This window comes from Procambarus clarkii, chromosome 46 (assembly GCF_040958095.1).
Source record: "Procambarus clarkii isolate CNS0578487 chromosome 46, FALCON_Pclarkii_2.0, whole genome shotgun sequence".
NCBI lineage: Eukaryota > Metazoa > Arthropoda > Malacostraca > Decapoda > Cambaridae > Procambarus > Procambarus clarkii.
The window spans coordinates 30,805,892-30,828,369 of NC_091195.1; the positions used below are offsets into that span (position 1 = coordinate 30,805,892).

The window sequence follows — 22,478 nt, forward strand, 5'->3', positions numbered from 1 at the left end:
TACGTGTAGCACCAACATTATAGTAAGTAAATATACCATATTTCTTCATTACTTACGTAATGCTAGGACGATTTGTGTAGTTTTGGCCGATTTGGGTAATTCTATGGACCCTGTGATCTTGTTATTCTAATAATAGATAATAATTTTAATAATGGAAGCGCTAATTATATGAACAAGTGCCATGTATTTATTCAGACGAGAACAACAGCGAACACAAACCAGCACATATACGAACGGAATGGTTTTGTATGTACAAACTTCTCAGTGAACGAAGTTGTTTCTAGCCCGGTATCCGAAATTGCAGTATACGACTTGACCAGTCCCCGTAACAGTTGGCGGCGGAGCGTTTAGTAGTGTATCTGGCCAGGCGGAGGCGAGCCTTGTGAGTTTTGTGAGTATCTTCCTGTGAGTACCTGCCAGCGAGTTTTCATATGTCCAAGCTGCCTGGACCTTTGTGCACGCTCTGGACATTCGTGAGGTTTAACACCTGGATACAGTAACATATGGACTTCATACATCGAAGACGCGTGAATCTTTTCCGACATTCTCGACACTCATGAGGAAGATCCTCCATATGAATAAATCTCCCGCCACACTCTGCACACTCGAAACGGCGTTCAACTGAATGCCTTAACATGTGTCTCATCATAGGGACAGGACGACCGAATCTCTCACCACACTTTGGACACTCGTGAGGAATTGTCATCTGAATGCACGAAAATGTGTCTTCATATGACGAAGCAGACTGAACCTCTTCCCACACGTGGGACACTCGTGAGGTTTGGCAGCTACACTTGTGGGGTTTGTCAGCCGAATGTACTAAAACATGAGTGGTCATACTTCGAAAATGCCTGAACCTCTTCCCACACTCTAGGCACTTATAAGGATTCTCCCCCTAATGCACTAACATGTGTCGAGTCTTTATATTTCCACGCTGACTGAATCTTGCACGCTGACTGAATCTCCTCCCACACTCAGGACACTCGTGAGGTTTGTCACCCGAATTCACCATGTGAGTCTTCATACCACCAAGCTGACCGAAGCTCTTCCCACACAGTCCGTCTAATTACCACAAGCTACACAAGCTTCAGAAAGCTTATGTTAGTAATGAATAAATATGATATATTTACTCATTATAATGTTGGTGCTGAATGTACAACACGAGAAAACATAATTTTAATCTGAAAAAGTATATTTTTATTAAGAAATTAGACGAAAATAAAGAGCTGGTGACGCCAAATAAAGTCGACGATCCAAGCGTCAGTTAGGTTAGGTTTGGTTAGGTTTGGTTTGGATAAGTTAGGTTAGGTTAGGTTAGTTTAGTTTAGCCTAACCTAACATATCATATTTATTCATTACTAACGTATTACCAGGAAGCTTTCTGAAGCTTGTGTAGCTTGTGATAATTAGACGGACCCACCGTTTTGTAGTGTAACTGGTGAGGCAGAGGCGAGCAAGAGGGCGTTGTGTCCGCGGCTTGCATTTAAGTACCCCACTCGGATGCGCGCGCGCTACATAGTCGGTTAGTCTCCGACTCATGGTAATGCGTTTTCTTCTTCGCAGAATTTCACCGCTTTTCTGAGAAAATCAGTGATTATTTATAAGCTTTATTAGTGAATCTCTATTAATTAAACAATATATCAGAGAGTGTTTAGGGTTCGGTGTTCCATGTGCGAAGAGACATGGGTGATTTTACATCAGTACAGTAAATGTTTTAAGTAGCGAACGCATACTAACGAATAACGATTAGTATAGACCAACACTATTGTTCTATGAAGTCGATTTAACTTCCAGACATGTATTTTTCAACAAGTCTTAAATGTTTTCTGGCTAGTTATGTTATATATTATTAGAAATACATATTCTACTTGTTAATATAATAAATTAAATTTGCGATCATTTAAGGAGAGAAGTGCGACGACTGGATCACTGTGTACAGAAGGTTGATATGCCAACAAACACTTTCCAGACAACAATATATCTTGGATAAGTCGCTCCACAACATTGACACCTGGACCGTTGACTTCCTGTGAGGCCACATATTTACTTATTTCATAATGGAAGTATATTATTTCATAGTAAATATATGTTTTCTCGTCTTCTGCATTAAGCACCAACATTATAGTGAATAAATATACCATATTTCTTCATTATTTAAGTAATGCTAGGAGGCTTTGAGTAGCTTTGGGTCATTAGGTGAACAGAATCTCCAATAGATGGGGCTAGAGTCGCGCTATCTCTCGGCCGAGCCAGAGTCGAAACTTATTTTAGAATTGATATATCTTTGTTCTCCAACAAGATATATTTCCTTTGGTGCACTCACAATAACGAGCATATCTCTGTCTTTCTGAAGGCATATAATATTTTAGGCTTTATAAGCGTATCTTTGTTAATTACACACTATATTGGCAAGTGCGTAGGCTTTTGCATTCCATGACCGACAAGCTACTGAATGCCACTATAAAAACGTATGTATCTTCAATTGAGCTTTATATATGTCTATGGTAAAGTATTTAAAATGAAGCTTATATTTCTCTCTTTCTTAGGACATATAAAACATATGTGTTTATTAACAAGTTTACGTGAAATAAGCATTGTTTTGAGAGAGAGTTGCTCTGTCGATCAGTTTGTGCGGGGTCGGAACTCGGCGATTATTAAAACGCATGTATCTTCATAAGAACTATAAAATGAAGCTTATATTTCTATCTTTCATAAGACATAAAACATTTGTTTATTAACGAATTTACGTGAAATAAGCATTGTTCTGAGAGAGTTACTCCGTTGCTCGATCTGTGCTGGATGGGAGCTCGCCGATTATAAAAATACACATATCTTCGCTTTAAATAGAAATATGCCCATGGTAAGGCATTTAAAATGAAGATTATGTTTCTATCTTTCTTGAGACGTATACAACTCTTACGTTTATTAACGATTCTGCGTGAAATAAGCATTGTTCTGAGAGGAATATTGCGGATTTCCAGCTCTACGATGAAAAATGCAACTTTTATACAACTACAAATATCTTCAGTTTTACTTTAAATTTTGCCCTGAAAGAGTTTTCATATATAGATCCAGTTTCTGCCGTTCTTCTGACATAAAAGACTTTTGGTTTAATAAGTTATTTAGATGTTTTCAACAATATTACTAGGGCGTTCACCGATTCTAACATGGGCGACCCTTTTGGAAACGCAACACATGGGTTGACCTGAATGATATATGGGTCAGATTCCATTAAGGTTCGCAACATATCCACCCAATCTTATTCATATATATGTCCTACCAGCGCTTAAAACAATCAAGGTACCCCACACCCGATATTAGTTTACAATAATAGTTTCAAATAAATAGCTCACATTCTAGTATTTTACACATCAGAAACGCTGAAATATCGTACTATTTCCCGCAAGTAGTTACCATACATCTGGCATCTCAGCGTATTAGTAGCTATGTTCATAGGCTAGTCAACTGTCCTCACGTCCATCAAATAGCTAACCAAATGATGCACAGCAATTTATGCTATATGAAACCCTCAAATGTATTTAAGAACAAGATTTCAGTAACCATATATAATGGGGGTTACTGAACTGTGTAAATGTGCATGTGTTACTAAACAAAATGTTATGGTGTGTAAATAACATAACAATAAAATGTTATCGGGTGTAAATAATAAAACAAATACACTCAATATACCGTTTTAAGCACAGAGCATTTCCACACTAAATTTCATTTACAAAGAAAATACAACATTTACACACCAAATATGTCATTTATGCACAAAAAATTATTTTCTGATCAGGGGAAGGAAGACACCAACACATGGGGGCGTAAATTTATTAGGCAGGATAAATAATTCTGCAGAAGTAAAACAGGCTTCTAAATAGGTCTTAACAAATGTATAACATAGCCGTGGCTAACTCAAAGTACACGAAACATCTTAAATTGTACACCCGTAGTAGAATAACGTAATCTTATAGCCTAGTAACAAACTCTGCAGAAACCTAATGTCCTATTGTCTAGAATTAGCAGTGAGGCGAATGTAACAAATCTTATTCTAAGTATAACAGGGCACGAAAGTGAACAACATAACATAAGGGAAACCCTAGCTGGAGAATAATCAGGCGGCAGAAAAATACATAGTGACTGGGGAAGCCTGATATGTATTTGGAGAAGAAAATAACCCCAGGCCAGAGGCCGAGCCGCCAAGGAAGAAGGAATTACCTGACAAGGTAGGGCTTACTAGTAGAATGGCTGTAAAGTCAAAGTAGTAGCTGCGGACAGCGGAACACTTGGGGACGGGCGCTGCACCCCCACCCCGCAGGCCAGCAGGCCGGAACCCCCCCCCCCCGAAGGGCGAGTGCCCGCTGGCCGCGAGGGAAACCTCAGGGTGGCCAAGCAACTACAGCTACCGAACTGGAAAGGAAACGTCACTCTCCCACCTGCCTACCGCGATAGTACTGTTCGGCAAGCCCTTCTAGAGGCGGCTGAGGGCCCCTCCTAGTCCAAAAAGAGAGGGGCGTAACCAGTTGGAACCCAGCCTAGCTCCTCGAAGCCGTAACTTGCGGGTGGCGACGTGGGCGCTGCTCCTGTGTGGGTTCGTCGCGAGGCCGTGCTGGAGGGCATGGGTTGTAGGCAGGGTGCCTCCTTCGGCAGCGCGGGCAGTAGTGCTTGAATGAACATGAGGTGAAAGTGCAGCCGGGTCCCCTCAAGTGGTAGGCGAAGCAGTAGCCCGGGTGTAGCCCAGCTGCCCGGGCGCTGGAGAGAGTAAGTGCTGCCGGTCGCCCTGCCTCGTGCCTCGTCGGCTGAGCAGCGGCCTGGGCGATGCGTTGCACCGAGCGAAATTCCAAGTCCAGCCTGTAGTCCAACCAAAAACAGCCCGACCTCTCCCTGTCCCATCTGAAGGCCTTATCGTACCACATCCAGTCACCTTTGAGGGTCGTCTTCATGGTCTTCACGTAATGCGCATAGGTAAACAGCGCCTGAGCCTCCGCTGGGTGCTTCTCGACGTAGATAGTGGCGTAAATGTCAAGGCCATGCGCCCACTGGTCCGGCGTCAGGGGCGGCTGCTTCTTACCAGCCTCCTTTGCGTCAGGAATTGTCGCAGAGTGGGACTCGAAAGAACCTGATTCCCGCTCATAGGCAAGCAAGTGCCCGAGGTCCACATACTTGTTTGCCCAGACCTTCTCCCGAAGGGCTTGCGGGACATGCACGCCCAAGACTGGGATGCTGGAGCCCGTGGTCGCCCGGAGTTGCCCCGGCCAAGGGCTAGAAAGAGTGGGGGGCGCTCTCTCCTCGGGGGACTCATCGAAGGAGGACGGACTGGAGGAGCTCGCACGTCGCCTCGACGTATGCCCCCTGGCCCTGGCCCGTAGGCGATGGTCGGTGAAGGGGGGCAGGGCGGCTGTGGCAGCCGCGGCAGGGTCGGCTTCAGAGGTCCCCATGGCCGGAAGGCTTGTGGCGTGAGAGGGGCCCCCGGGCCTGCACGATGAGCGCCTGCAGCGTCGTCCAATCGTCGGCCGAAAGGGGTGGAGGCTGTGACGCTGTGCCACCCGCCGCTTTGCCGGCAGTGGGCCTCTGGGAAGTGTGGTCGCCGTCCGTATCCGAGCCGCCCGAGGAGCCCCCCGAGGAGGGGGAGGCGAAACGGGCGGGCTTCATCCTGGCCATGGCCGGCTGCGTCCTTGCACCACTGCGCTGTTGTCCTCGCGTCGACGCCGCCCGAGCCCTCTTCCGTGTTGCAGTTGCTGCATGATCCGGCTTCTTGCCACTGTGGAAAGGTGAAAATGTAAGCATTGGGCGCTGCTTTAACACTGCAACAGTATTATAAGTAAATACCGGACATAACTGAAGCTGGACTGGTTGCAAAATAATTTTTAGTAAACTTAAATAAACAATAACATAGCGAAGCCAAAACAGCAAGCAAGGCATGGGCGTAAGCAAAGCTAGGAAACAGAAGAAATAGCGGTGTAAATACCCGACAAACTGAAACTGAACAAGAAATAGAATAAGACCGTAATATAATGTACTTGTATTTAAGCTGAACAAATAAAAGAACAACAGTGAATCTTGGGAAGAGTTGGTAGCTGAAAGCGGGATTAATCAAGGGATAGGAGGTAGGTTAAACAGTAATAATGCATGGTATGGTTTGGATAGAGTAAAACTCTAAAGTTCAAGGGATGGAATGGTTATTAAACAGTACTAATCAAGGGAGAATGGCTAGCCTAAAGCAATAATATTCTCAAAAGTGAAACAAAATTAGTTGAGTATCCCACAGCAAAGGACACTGTATTAACGCTGCAAGAGGAATAGTAAGTAAATACAAGGCATAACTGTAAGCTGAACAATGCAAAAATTAATTTAGAAAACTTAAATAAAAGATAATAACATAACATAGCCCACCCAAATGGACAGACTGCTCGACGGCATGCGCCTGCGCTGGGGTAGGACAAGACAGGAAAACAGGAGGGAACGTGTACGTGCCGGAACAACAGGCGGCTACACCGAGTGGGCGAGACGTCGAGGACCAAACAGGCTGGTCTACGCCGGTCAGGCCAACTACTGGGGCGAACATAACGTGGGACACCGTGCCAGCAAACATCTGGGGACGAACAAAACGGGAGAAACTGGCCAGCCCAAACGACTGGGTACGAACAAGCCGGGATACACCGGCCAGCCCAGACGACTGGTTACGAACAGATCGGGCTACACAGGCCAGACTAAACGTCTGTGTACGAACAAGCTGGGCCCCACCTGCCAGAAAAAACGTCTGTGACGAACAAGCAGGGCTGCGCCAGCCAGACAAACAGCTGTGACGAACAAGCTAGGCTACACCAGCCAGACAAACAGCTGTGACGAACGAGCTGGGCTACACCAGCCAGACAAACGTCTGGGGCGAACAAGCTGGGCTACACCAGCCAGACAAACGTCTGGGGCGAACAAGCTGGGCTACACCAGCCAGACAAACGTCTGGGACGATCGAGCTGGGCTACACCGGCCAGACAAACGTCTGGGGCGAACGAGCTGGGCTACACCAGCCAGACAAATGTCTGGGGCGAACAAGCTGGGCTACACCAGCCAGACAAACGTCTAGGGCGAACGAGCTGGGCTACACTGGCCAGACAACAACTGGGACGAACAAGCTGGGCTACACCAGCCAGACACACGTCTAGGACGAACAGGCTGGGCTACACCAGCCAGACACACGTCTAGGACGAACAGGCTGGGCTACACCAGCCAGACAAACGTCTAGGGACAAACAGGCTGGGCTACACCAGCCAGACAAACGTCTAGGACGAACAGGCTGGGCTACACCAGCCAGACAAACGTCTAGGGACAAACAGGCTGGGTTACACCAGCCAGACAAACATCTAGGTACGAAAAGGCTGGGCTACACCAGCCAGACACACGTCTAGGACGAACAGGCTGGGCTGCACCAGCCAGACAAACGTCTAGGGACGAGCAGGCTGGGCTACACCAGCCAGACACACGTCTAGGACGAACAGGCTGGGCTACACCAGCCAGACAAACGTCTAGGTACGAGCAGGCTGGGCTACACCAGCCAGACAAACGTCTAGGTATGAACAGGCTGGGCTACACCAGCCAGACAAACGTCTAGGACAAACAGGCTGGGCTACACCAGCCAGACAAACGTCTAGGTACGAACAGGATGGGCTACACCAGCCAAATGCCTAGTTACCGACAAAACGAGCAACACCAGACGGACAAACAACTAGGACAAACAAGCTGGGTTTCTCCGTCCAGACAAACGACTGAGGAAGAAGATGCCGGACGACACCGGCTGACGCAAGGCAGCCATTAACAAGAAAGTTTTGGGCCTACCCACCGGGGCACCGCCGCCACAAGGGCGTCTCCTGCCCGAGGGCGAGAGGGAGAAGGACAGGAAGGAAGCGTAACTGTTACGGCCCTCTCGGGACGCAACGGGGTTCTTACTCTGATGTTGTTAGAGGAAGATATATATCCGTTCCCAAGCCAGTAGTGGCTATCAAGGGATGTGATCCGTGACGCAAGTAACTTAAAGGGGGAAGGGAAAGAAAGCTAAGAACTTAAGATTATAATTCACCGTCACCAAATATATAAATAAGATATAAAAGAGTTCACAGGGGGAGGGGAATAAACACTTATTTACAGGGGAAAATACACTGAAGTCTTCTTCTGAAGACTATGGATCCTCGCTCTCGGTGCTGAGTCCTTGGTGCTTCTTCGTGGCCTCACAACGAATCCTTCTGAGAAGCTGAGCCTACCCTGGCCACAGGTCAGCCAAAACACAGGTCCACTGGGGGCACCGCCGTGGAGGCCGTCAACCACAAATCCAGCCGGTCTGCTGGCAGGTTCCGGACCCACAACACTGGTCAGGCCACTCCACGAACGATATAAGGGGAACGCCCTAGACAGGAGCCTCGTGTGACACCACAAATCACGCTCCTGTCCTCAATACCCCAGTGGATGATCGTCTCCAACAGTCGGTCCCGGGTAATCCTTTCACTGCCACTCCACTGGCAGGCTAACACACCACAGTGTTCTTCCTGGGGGACGACTTCACAACTGCTGCAGCAAAGCACAAGGTAAGGAGACGGCTGCCTCGGGTAGACTGACTCAACTTCCCTCACAGCAGTCCCAGGTCGACTCTGTAAGCAGACACGTCATCAATAACTGGGACACTAAAACACCTTACTTACAGGCTCAGACACAAACGCCCGACACATCCACTTCATAGATGGCGTTGTAGTCTGAGCACCACCTCACCAGAGGTCAGCGGCGGCGGTGTAGAGTGCTGAACGGGACTGGAAACTGGCCCTTGTGGCCGGTATTCGCCGTCCTCACCAGGTGTCGTCGTCCGTTTGGCGGGGGTTTCGGGAGCTGACCCACAGATGGCGTGGTCGTTACTGCTCCGTGCTCGGACGCTGGATCCGGGTTCGTAACACCTCCCCACCAAAAGGAATTTGGTTTGGGGTTCTAGAAAAAGAAACACAAACCAAATTAGTACGGCGACACAACTCCAAATGGACACACATGCTTCATAAACTGGAACGGCGAGGCTGTCTCGTCCACAGAACTGTACGACTGGGGAACTCTCGCACAAAGGAAACTTGCAGATGTAAGGCCAAACCTGCCTGATGTACTTCTCCACACCTCCACCGAGATGTTAAACTGGAGCATTATCTCACACCTCTCGAGTAAGGATCGGTGTAGACACGATCTGGGGCGACTCGACACTTCCCTGTGTCATGGCACCGATGATGGCTGGACACAGACGGCGTTTCTGGTACCGATCCGGCGGTCCTTCAGGGAGTGAGGCACCTGGAATACAGGGGTCTGATAATTTAGAGTGACAGCGACAGCGGGTAAAACAGTACTTACAGCATACTCTACTAGGTCCACACCTAGTCCCAACGGGGCTGTTCGTACGTCGCAGATGGCATTCGCTCTGCCACCGTTAGGTCGACCAACGTTCCACATAACGCTGTATTGAGGCTCAGCAGTCACGCGGGGGGTGTCGACCTGTCGGAAACAGTCACTCACATTATCATATCTCGTACCTCCTGTATCAACCATCACCTTCCAGGTCCCTTCTTCGACTGCACTACTCACTGTGCACGTCTCCAATCCCTGGGACCTCTTCCCGATGTTCAAGGGAGCCATCATCCTTCGGGTCGTCCACTGATCCTTACCGAGACCACACACGAGAATAAAACAAAATACTGCTAGGAAACATTTGGTCACCTTAGGGACAAGTTTCCTGAGCCTGTCATGTCCATAGCCGGCAACATCCACTAGCCTGGCTTGGACCGAAGAGGGCACTAGATCTTTTGAACACACCTCACATACCTCTGACGTCTGGGGAATCTCTGGCTGGTTCAATACACGCTGTAACTTGCCATACCGCAAGCACACATCCGCCTTCGCTCCAGACTCGTTGGTATCCGTGGGTGCCTGCACACAAGGCCTCTCTTCTAGCTCAGGTACTTCTGCTATCGTAACCTCATGTTTCTTGTTGAGAGAAGAATTAGAAGTCTCTGCTAGAATATCGTCGATCTGCGGGTGAGAGGAAGGATTAAACACACTTAAATCCGGGTCTGTCTTTACCTGGATATTACCATTGCCTGTTACCTCAGACCTTGCTGTTCTGGCTGACTCGTCCACGACCTTGGGATGATTGGTGCTCCAATCCGATACCAAGTCGTTGGCTAGTACCACGTCAATCCCAGCCACAGGGAGGGCATCGACTACTGCCAACGCACATGTGCCGCTGAAGTAAGGCGAGTCGAGATGTACTGGCACTAAGGGGGCGATGTACTGCGTCCTAGGGTACCCAACCAGGACAACCTGTTGTCTCCCGTCCACACTTACTCCCTCGGGTAACGAGCTCTTCACGATCAGGGACTGGGCTGCTCCACTATCTCTGAGCACTACAACTGATCTACCAGTATGATCACTCGATACATACCCGCTTGAAGTGTGAGGGGCGAACAAACTTGATCCTTCCTGTGTCGTCGTCGACTGGCTTCCTGCTGGTGGCGTAACACAGCTCATCATCATCACCTCCCTACGTGCGCTGCCACCTCTTCTGCCTCGACACCTAGCAGCTACATGCCCTTTCTGCCCACAAGTCCAGCACACCATATTCCTCCTCGGGCTCCGGTGTTTCGGACTGCTAGGACTTGTTCTTCGAGGGCTACTTGGGGGCGTCTTCTTAGCGCTTTGTGGGACAGGTCTTTCTTCTTCGTCATGAGGTCTGTCAAACCGGCGCTGGTAATTCCTCGGGACGTACTTAGCAGACGGCCTATGAGTCAGGATATACTCTTCAGCCATGGTGGCTGCTGCACTCAAGGTCTCCACCTGCTGCTCTTCTAAGTATGTCTTGAGGTCTCCAGACAAACAATCCTTGAAGTCCTCTAGCAGAATCAGCTGCTCGAGTTCTTCCTTGGTCTCCACCTTCCGAGAGGCACACCATTCCTGGAAAAGTCGCTCCTTGATCGTGGCGAATTCGGTGAACGTGTGCTCTGAGGTCTTTTTCAGGTTTCGGAACTTCTGCCTGTATGCCTCAGGTACCAATTGGTATGCCATGAGCACAACCTTCTTCACCTTGTCATAATCGCCGGAGTCGTCAAGGGATAACGTAGAGTAGGCGATTTGGGCCTTCCCAGTCAAGACTGACTGTATCATGATGGCCCAATTCTCCCTTGGCCACTCCAAAGAGGCAGCGACTTTCTCGAAGGCTGCAAAGAACTTCGAAACTTCCCTCTCGTTGAATTTTGGGACCATTTTTGTTTCTTACCGGATCGAAACCGCTGGTGTCCGTTGTTGGCCTCCGACCACCGCCTAATCGTAATACTTCTAGTTCATGTTGTCTCTGTCTTTCGTTTTCCTCTCTCTCTCGCTGTTCTCTTTCTCGTTTCTCTTCTCTCTCTCGCTCTTCTCTTTCTCGTTTCTCTTCTCTCTCTCGCTCTTCTTTCTCGTTTCTCTTCTCTTTCTCGCTCTTCCCTTTCTCTTTTCTCTTCTCTTTCTCGCTCTTCCCTTTCTCTTTCTCGTTCTTCTCTTCTTTCTTCTCTTTCTAATTCTAAACGCCTCATCGCCAATTCTTTTTCTTTCATCTCCATTTCTTTATCTTGTCTCTCTCGTTCCATTTCTAACTTCTTCCATTCTATTTCTCGATTAATTTCTAGGGCACGCATTTTGACTGTTAGGAAGCTGATATTAAGCTCACCTGCATCACTGTCAACGTCACTGCCCTTATCTTCCTTTTCCGTGGAAGCTATTTCCTCACCTTCCTTTGTACTAGGAGTCTCGCCTTCCTGTTTCTCTTCTGCCTTCAGGTGCCGGTGAACCTTGGACAAGATCTCCACACGGGAATCACTGGCACGGATCTTGATCTCCAGGTAGGCGCTCACTAGTACAAGCTCTGGTTTGCTCAGATATTTTAATCTGGCAAGACAGTCCACTCTGTTCAGAAAAGCCTGCACATCGTCCAGATCATCGATGGTAGCTTTCTCTGCCATTGTCACCGATAGAACACTTAACTAGCACTTGACACACCGCTTGCACGTTAACACTTAACACACCGAGCACAGTTCTACGTCAATATTGCACTTTATCGCACCAAACACTGCACTTGCCAATATTGCACGTAATCACTTCGGGCACCGAACTACGCAATATCGCACTTAATCATAGCGAACCCTTCGCTCTACAATATTGCACTGAATCACTGAGCACCGCACTACTCAATATTGCACTTAATCGCTTAATCACAGCGAACACCGCACTGCACAATATTGCACTTAGTCACTCTTGAGCACCGCACAGGACGTATAACGTCACACAGGGGGAATTATTTACAGGGATTACGCCACTTCACCACCTCTGTCAAACATACTTAACAAGGGGACGGATCCCGCTGGGGATGCCAATTATGTTACGGCCCTCTCGGGACGCAACGGGGTTCTTACTCTGATGTTGTTAGAGGAAGATATATATCCGTTCCCAAGCCAGTAGTGGCTATCAAGGGATGTGATCCGTGACGCAAGTAACTTAAAGGGGGAAGGGAAAGAAAGCTAAGAACTTAAGATTATAATTCACCGTCACCAAATATATAAATAAGATATAAAAGAGTTCACAGGGGGAGGGGAATAAACACTTATTTACAGGGGAAAATACACTGAAGTCTTCTGCTGAAGACTATGGATCCTCGCTCTCGGTGCTGAGTCCTTGGTGCTTCTTCGTGGCCTCACAACGAATCCTTCTGAGAAGCTGAGCCTACCCTGGCCACAGGTCAGCCAAAACACAGGTCCACTGGGGGCACCGCTGTGGAGGCCGTCAACCACAAATCCAGCCGGTCTGCTGGCAGGTTCCGGACCCACAACACTGGTCAGGCCACTCCACGAACGATATAAGGGGAACGCCCTAGACAGGAGCCTCGTGTGACACCACAAATCACGCTCCTGTCCTCAATACCCCAGTGGATGATCGTCTCCAACAGTCGGTCCCGGGTAATCCTTTCACTGCCACTCCACTGGCAGGCTAACACACCACAGTGTTCTTCCGGGGGGACGACTTCACAACTGCTGCAGCAAAGCACAAGGTATGGAGACGGCTGCCTCGGGTAGACTGACTCAACTTCCCTCACAGCAGTCCCAGGTCGACTCTGTAAGCAGACACGTCATCAATAACTGGGACACTAAAACACCTTACTTACAGGCTCAGACACAAACGCCCGACACATCCACTTCATAGATGGCGTTGTAGTCTGAGCACCACCCCACCAGAGGTCAGCGGCGGCGGTGTAGAGTGCTGAACGGGACTGGAAACTGGCCCTTGTGGCCGGTATTCGCCGTCCTCACCAGGTGTCGTCGTCCGTTTGGCGGGGGTTTCGGGAGCTGACCCACAGATGGCGTGGTCGTTACTGCTCCGTGCTCGGACGCTGGATCCGGGTACGTAACAGTAACACAGCCCAAGGCAAGCGCTCCTCGGAGCGCCATGCCACATGGGTGATGCCGACCTTGGCATGGGCCCCTAGGGTCGGGCCCTAAGGACAAAGACAACTAAAGAACCCGGCCAGGAGGCGTCGCCACCAGGGTGACGCCAGGACGCTCGCAGGGAGCCTGGCCAGTCACGCACGGCCAAGCGCATCACGAACCCTGGCCCCTAGGGCCAAACCTAGAAGGCGCAACAAACCGGGTTCCAGGGAAAAACGCCTGGGACGGGGAAGGAAACGAAGGGCATCCCTGGGGCGAGTGCTCCACCAAGCTCCAAGCCACGTGGGCGCCGCCTACCGGGCTTGGGCCCCAGGGCTCAGAACCACGGAAACCAGCCAAGTGGCGTCGCCACAGAGGGCGATGCCAGACCACAGTAAGGAGCCTGGCCGTGCACGCACGTCCAGGCGTGGGCGAAACATGGCCCTTGTCCTAGGGGCACAGCAAACCGGGGAGGGCACACCTGGGACGAATGGTCCACCGAGCATGCAATAGGGCCGGGCCCCAGGGCACAGGACCACCGAAACCTGGACACATGAAGTCGCCGCAGATAACCAGCACACCAGTCCCGACCTGGAGGCGCGCCTGCAACCCCAGGGAGGCAAGCAGGCGGAAGGCCCTAGGGAACTAGCTAAAGCGGCACAAACGGGCCGCGAGGGACGGGGCAAACACACGCCAGCACTGGGGGGAGTCCTGACTAACTTGAACAGGAAACTCTCTTACCTTAAGGTTTGCTGGGTAGGGCAGGGGGCCCCCTGCAGTACCGGCCTGGGATGTCGAAGGCCCCAAAGGTTCAGAGAACGTCAGATCTGGGACCGTAGTAGCGGGGATGGGGTCCATTTGCTTGAGAAATTTCGTGTACACAGTAAAGCAGAATGGAGAAGCGGTAAGGGTACTGGCCCACGTGTCGATGAGGCGTGGTGCTGAGCGTGGAGCTACTTCGTGAATCGTGGACCGGGTCGGAAGAGGGAGTGAGAGCGAGACCTGACTTCCCGCGCTTTTTATGCCACCCAGGCTGGCCGCACCATGCCTTGCGGAACGCGATGCGCAATTGTCTCATTCTTCCCCATCAGAAACTCCACCGCCTTTTGTTCAAAAGTCAGTGGCCATTTACACTCTAAATATACCATTCACACACAAATTTATTTATAGACAAAAATATGTCATTTACATACAAAATATGTCAGTTGCACACAAAAATATACCATTTACACAAATATTGCATGTACACTCAGAGTATGACATTTACAAAGAGTATGGTATTTGAGTTAATATAGTAAATTGCTTATACATTTAGACAATCAAAAGTGCGCTTTCACTAAAATTACACAATTTCACAAACATAATTTTCACAAAATACCCACACATTGGCTCATAAACCAAAATACACTCTCACATGAAGATCTATTTTTTCCGATTACATATACACTATCAACCAGGTAATAACCAGAACTTATACAAATACACAATTCACACAAAAAAATAGTCGCACCAGTTCCACTTCAGCAAATTAAAAACACAACTTGCATGAATTCACTGTTGGCACAAAACGATTGTAAAACATGGACAATTATTACGCTAATTGTGTAATTATTACAAATCATTACACACTGCACAATTAGTCATTTATGCACAAAAATATTCTTTACACACAAAATATACCATTCACATACAAAATATGTCATTGATAGACAAAATATGTCATTGATAGACAAAATATGTCATTTTCATACAAAATATGTCAGTTGCACACAAAAACATACCATTTACACAAATATGGCATGTACACTCAAAGTATAACATTTACACAATGTATGGTATTTGCACAAATATAGCAAATTGCTTATATATTTAGACAATCAAAAATGCGCTTTCACTAAAATTACACAATATCACAAACATAACTTTCAAAATTCCCACACATTGTCTCATAAACCAAAATACGCTTTCACACTTGCACATAAAGATCTATTTTTTTATTACATATACAGAACTTACACAAAATACACAATTCGAACAAAAAAATACAATCGCACCAGTTCCACTTCAGCAAATTAAAAACACAACTTGCATAAATACACTGTTCGCACAAAACGATTGTAAAACATTGACAATTATTTCACAAATCGTGTAATTATTACAAATCATTACAAACTTTGCACAATTAATATAAGCAAACTTGCAATATAATTACATAACTTTCGCAATGACAATCAATACACAACAGGTGTAAATACACAATTCGTCCATATACAATCACACAACATGTGCAATTAATACACTACTTGCACAAATATTATGCATCTTTCATAATTATTATTACACAACTTGCATTAATGCAATCAAAATACATTTCCAGCACAAATACATGCAATACATAACCAACTCAAATATGTTAATACGGAACTAGCACAAATGCACAATTCAAACAAATACAATTACAACATATGCACTATTAACCCTCAAACCGCGCATATCATATATAAATGACAAAAAGTGATAAAACCGAAACCGCGCACATCATTTATATATGATTTCGTGTCTAGCGCTCAACCCGTTCTCGCAAATTTAATAAGTCAATATTGACTTATTAAATATGTGCATAGGTGACATACTTAACATAATAGATACCCATAAAAAGATTCATAGAAAACACCGACCTTACCTAACCTACTTAGTATGTTAAGATAAGCATCTTATTGCTTCGTAATTACAATTATTACCTAACCTATAATAGGTATAGGTTAAGTAATAATTGTAATTACGAAGCAATAATATGCTTATCTTAAGATACTAACAAGGTTAGGTAAGGTCGGTGTTTTCTATGAATCTTTTTAAGGGTATCTATTATGTTTAGTATATCACCTATGCACGTAGTTAATAAGTCAATATTGACTTTACGAATTTGCGAGAACGGGTTGTAGCGCTATAATTTAAACGCCTCGCCTGGGATAGGGGCAGCTATAGTACAGCCACGACCGATAGTTGCCAGATGCCACCTAGAAAAAAAATCCAGGCCAACATTCTTGGGTGTTACAGCGTCAGTATTGAGCAAGCCACCAAGGCTGGCGCACGCAGCACGAGCTCACAGCACCGCTGTTCAGCTTGTGACCACAGCATCGCCTACAAATACCATAATATAAATGATACTGCTATTATTTAGCAGTGATAGTATTACTGAAGCCCCCTGACTGTGATAAAACTGACCAGGATTCTGATAATAGCTGGATTGTGGTGATATTTAGCGCTGTGCTCCATGGAGGGAGGAGTAAGGCTGTGGGAGGGAGGGTTGTGGCGTCGTTTTCTGACTGTGTGTGGCCACCATTTATTGACTGCACTCACCATACCAGCTTAGTGGTTCGATATGGTGAACACAAATGTAGATAATTATATATAACGTGTGTATAGTGTGAGATAACAGCGAGAGGAGTAGGTTGGGAGCCGCCATTTTGGTGAGGGAGGAGCGTCGTCTGCACGACTTGGCATGTTGTTTACTGATGGCCACTATGGTCTTTGGGCACCATACCAGCTTATTTGTTCAGGTATGGTGAATAAAACAGGTAGATACTTATATATAATGTGTGTATATTGCGTAATAACACCACAAACAATATTGTTGAAGGACAAATATTAGTGCGTTTGGCCTTGAGGGCGGCCACCGATCAGCTGACTGTGTGAGTAGCTACGTCTTATGGCCTTTACTCACCATACAAGCTTAGATGTACAGTTATGGTGAACAAAACATGTAAATACGTATATATAACGTCTGTGTATAGTGAATAAATACAGAAAAAGTATTGTGGGAGGAGAATGAGGGTGAGTGAGGTGGTATTGAGGGAGGGAGTGGCAGTGAGTGGCTCGCTAGTGTTTGGCGGTCACTCCTCGTTGCTTTTTTACTCACAAGACCAACTTAGTAGTTCGTTATGGTGTACAAAACATGCAAATACTTATATATAACCTGAGTATATAGTGTAACAACAGCAAAACTATTTGTTTATTGTTTTATGAACATAATAATTGAATCACTAATATGCACACCATAATTTTGAGTACAGCGATGGTTCACACATTTTATAATATAAATATACCACAATTCACTGTATGGTATAATATTACTGCAAAAAAACTAAGAAAAAATCAGAGACATTGAAATAATTAAATAATAATATATTTGTGGCAACTGCCGTCTGACAGCTCGGGCGGAGTAGACCTCGTCTGGCGAAGGCTCTGCCAACGCCCCTTTTTTGCCACACTTCCCTACCCTATTGCGGCTAAAATATGCCACCTACGATTTTTTTTGTTATTTTTTCCGTGACCAGGGAACAAAAATGAACACTTCTATAAGACGAAAAAAATTTTTGGATTTTTTGTTTTGTTGCGTCTGTGGGTGTGAATTCTGTAACGGTTCTATCGCTACGTAAAGTATGGTGACAATAAACACAGACACTAAGATACTATATATATATTTGGTCGAATATACAGAAGTACACAGGTGATACTTTGGTGTGAGTTGAGCGCACTGAGCGTCGGTACAGTATCTCGCAAGTGTCTGCTCTAGACCACACTTGAAAGTAGACTAGTTAATGTTTGTTATTCTGCTGCTTATATGCTCGGGCAACACCTCACCGTGTTGCCCGGGCAACGCCTCACCTCATTCATCTCCAAAGGTTGACAGGAATATTAACAATGCATTTGGAGCGAGTATATTATTGGGATAATCTACTCGCTACAGAACTCCCCCTCCCAGGGGATGGAAGGGTTCCTTGATCAAGGAACTTAGCTGGTCGGTGAATTGTACGACCTGCTCGCGTTACATAACCATCAAAGTTAACTTCCTCCTCTTCGCTGATGTCATCTAACTGGGGTCGTAGGGTGGGAGGTCGCACAGGATCGTCCGTCGTCGTAGCATCAGGTTGTGGTGCGGCTGGTAACTGGGGTTGTAGGGTGGGAGGTCGTACAGGATCGTCCGTTGTCGTAGGTGGCGGTGCTGCTGGTAACTGGATCTGCTGGTAGCTGGTGTATGGATCCATAGATCCATACACGGGGTCCATAGAATTACCCAAATCGGCCCAAAACTACACAAATCGTCCTAGCATTACGTAAGTAATGAAGAAATATGGTATATTTACTTACTATAATGTTGGTGCTACACGTAGAACATGATCAAACCTATTTTTACTCTGAAATAATCTAATTTCATAACGAAATGAGACGTAAATATGTGAGAATTGACGCCATAGGAAGTCGACGGTCCAAGTGACAATTGTGTGGAGCGACTTATCCAAGATATATGGTCGCCTGGAGAGTGTTTGGACCGACCGACCCTCACCGACCAGGGGTCGGTCGGTATTGACCGACCAGGGGTGGACTACGACGCCAGTAGCTCTGTCAACTATGTGCCTTTGACTTAGCCTTCAACGCCACCCCCTGTCGCCTGCAAGGGCGGCCCACACGGGGCTACAGATTGAGTGAAGTTTTCAGTGTTAGCCACAGGCGTTCCAGAGCAGCCGGCCCATCTCCATTATCCTAAGGTACAGTCCTGCCCGTGTTCCCTCCACGCCCGCGTGTGCGGCGCCCTGTTTTAGTTAGGAATATCACCAGTGCCCGGCGTGTTCCCTGTTTATCGGTCCGTCCGGTCCGTCTAATTACCACAAGCTACACAAGCTTCAGAAAGCTTCCTGGCAATACGTTAGTAATGAATAAATATGATATATTTACTCATTATAATGTTGGTGCTGAATGTTCAACACGAAAAAACATAATTTTAATCTGAAAAAGTATCTTTTTATAAAGAAATTAGGCGAAAATAAAAAGCTGGTGACGCCAAATCAAGTCGACGATCCAAGCGTCGGTTAGGTTAGGTTAGGTTTGGTTAAGTTAGGTTAGGTTAGGTTAGGATAGGATAGGTTAGGTTAGATTAGGTTAGGTTAGGTCAGCCTAACCTAACATATCATATTTATTCATTACTAACGTATTGCCAGGAAGCTTTCTGAAGCTTGTGTAGCTTGTGGTAGCTTGTGGTAATTAGACGGACCCGGTCCGTCTGGTTGCCGCTGGCTTCGCAGAGCTTCAGGGGGCTTGTGTTGGTGGTGAATACATGTGATATATTTACTCATTATAATGTTGGTGCTGAATGTACAACACGAGAAAACTTAATTTTAATCTGGAAAAGTATATTTTTATTAAGAAATTAGACAAAAATAAAGAGCTGGTGATGCCAAATAAAGTCGACGATCCAAGCGTCAGTTGGGTTAGGTTTGGTTAGGTTTGGTTTGGTTAGGTTTGGTTTGGTTAAGTTAGGTTAGGTTAGTTTGGGTTGGGTCAGCCTAACCTAACATATCATATTTATTCATTGCTAACGTATTGCCAGGGAGCTTTCTGAAGCTTTGTGAGGCTTGGGTGGCTTGTGGTAATTAGACGGACCCCTGTTTATTATTATTCCCTTTATTATTATCCTCATATTCAATTATCATACTGGTTATTATAATTTCGCTACTCATTTGTTTTGCCGCTGATGTGATCCCTGCCGATGATCCAGCAGCTATTGGCTCAGCTGCCTTCGGGCCGGGCACAGCTGCTGATGTACCTGTCTCAGACCCTGTTGGAATATTGTTCTGAACCTTAATGGAATCTGACCCATATATCAATCAGGTCAACCCATGTGTTGCGTTTCCAAAAGGGTCGCCCATGTTAGAATCGGTTAGTTAGAGACAGTTATCCTCATTCTTATGTTCAGCTTATCTGCTATGCTGCCAGATGTACGATTCTGCTCAAATTGCGGTACTACATTTGGGTCACTATTCTAGTTTTGAACTCATCACTGCATAATGCAATGATTACAGTTGTGGTTGACTAAAAGGCATATTCTTAAACATCTGATAAGGTTAGGTTGAGATGGTTAGTCTAGCCATTTTGAATAATAACATTTACCAGACTACATATGCAAGTACCATGCCAAGACCGCATTGGCCATCTAGTGACGTCACACCCCAGTTTGAAAAGTCAGGTCGCTGTGGGGAAGCCTTAACACCGATTTGTTAATGGGAGCTAATACCCTATCTCTGTACTGAGGTCACTTCTTGCGACGTCGCTATAAACAACAACGAGTCTGTAGAAATGTATTTGTTTTATAATAGATCAGGTTAGGAGCGTTTGTTCGAGCTTATGAATAAATTATGGAAAATATGAGCAAATGAGCGAAAATACGAGCAAAGGTATCCGAATATCGTCTCTGATGAAACACAGACTACAGTTGAGGTATTGAGAGCGATTAAGAGATTGCACTAATGTGTGAACCTTCTAGGAACCGCATGTAAAACGTTGGCTAAAAGCTTTGTACTCATTGGTGGATCAGACCGCATTATAAGAGATTAGAATATCAGAATGAAGGTAACTGCAGAAGGCCTTATTTCAAAACACGCGAGGCCGCTTTTACTCAATGCATTTCATATATATGTGCACTGAATGAGTATTTTGATTTGTTATATGCTATAGTAAGGTGTGTGGGGGCATGCTTTTGAGCGATTGAGAGATGTACATAGGACTAGCAGTGAAGGAGGAATTAAATAAAAATGGCCGAGTGTTGGTGTAGCTTATTTTTTGGGGAAAAATTATATAATATCACATAATTTGGATTACTGTCGAATCTCCTTTTGAAGTCTCCCTATGCTCAATAAACGATCCTAGAAGAAAGATTGACAAAGCTTAAATTACATTCTCTAGAAAGGCGAAGAAGAAATAGGGGTGACACGATAGAGGGGATATTAATAGCCCATAATACTATCAACACGAGACAGGACACGAAACAATGGGTATAAATTGGATAAGTTTTAAATTTAGGAAAAAGACCTGAGTAAATACTGGTTCGGTAACAGGGGTGAACTCTATACGTGATAGTTCATGCTTTGTGCTGCTCCCCCTTGTTTCATACGAATAAGAGATAGTGTATTTCATCCATTTCTATGCTCAATAAACGATCCTTGGCTAGACACTATAAATATATAACTTCTAAATAAGTATATGGGTTGGGAATAAATACATAGGCTAATAGGCTAATACAGGGGAGATGAAGACTGGTGACGTCATTGACCATTAACGATGTCTGTGCAAGGGTCAGCGGGGTAACGAAAAACACACGACTCATAGAGGCGCCGTCACCAATTGTAACGAAAAACACACGACTCATAGAGGCGCCGTCACCAATTGTAACGAAAAACACATGACTCATAGAGGCGCCGTCACCAATTGTAACGAAACACATGACTCATAGAGGTGCCGTCACCAATTGTAACGAAACACATGACTCATAGAGGTGCCGTCACCAATTGTAACGAAAAACACACGACTCATAGAGGCGCCGTCACCAATTGTAACGAAAAACACACGACTCATAGAGGCTGTGTCGAAAAAAGCAAAACGGCGCCTCTATGAGTCGTTTCCCACTACTCACACCATGCCAACACTCCACACCAACACCACGCCAACACACCACGCCAACACACCAACACACCACTAGTGGGGTAGTGGTAGTGGGTAGTTGGTACCAGAGTGGTAGTTCCACTACTGCATGCAGTCTCAGTGGCGCAGTGGTAAGACACTTGCTCAGCGTTTCGCGAGGGTTTGGCCTGGGTTCGTATCCTGGCCGGGGAAGATTGACTGGGTGCCAGTCCTTAACTGTAACCTCTGTTCAACCAGCAGTGAATGGGTACCTGGTTGTTAAACTATTTGGCGGGTCGTATTTCGGGGAAAATTAGGAATATAAACTAATGAAAGTTTCTACAATTATTTTGGGGCCGGCCGGCTGAGTTGACAACACGCTGGGTATGTGATCCAGTGGTCCTGGGTTCAATCCCGGGCGCTGGCGAGAAACAATGGGCAGAGATTCTTTCACCCTATGCTTCTGTTACCTAGCAGTAAATAGGTACCTGGGAGTTAGTCAGCTGTCACGGGCTACTTCCTGGTGTACTCAGGTATTTGTACTCACCTATTTGTGCT

The 22,478-nt window shown here is 46.2% G+C and overlaps 1 protein-coding gene across 1 annotated transcript in view; it reads left to right on the top strand.

Annotated features, from left to right (window-relative positions):
• Positions 1-314: 314 nt before the first annotated feature.
• Positions 315-22,478, top strand: part of LOC123770545 (uncharacterized) — a 107,969-nt gene continuing 85,805 nt past the window's right edge. The window contains exon 1 of the mRNA XM_069301892.1: positions 315-391. The gene's annotated coding sequence lies outside the window, so the exon portion shown is untranslated. The remainder of the gene's footprint in view (positions 392-22,478) is intronic.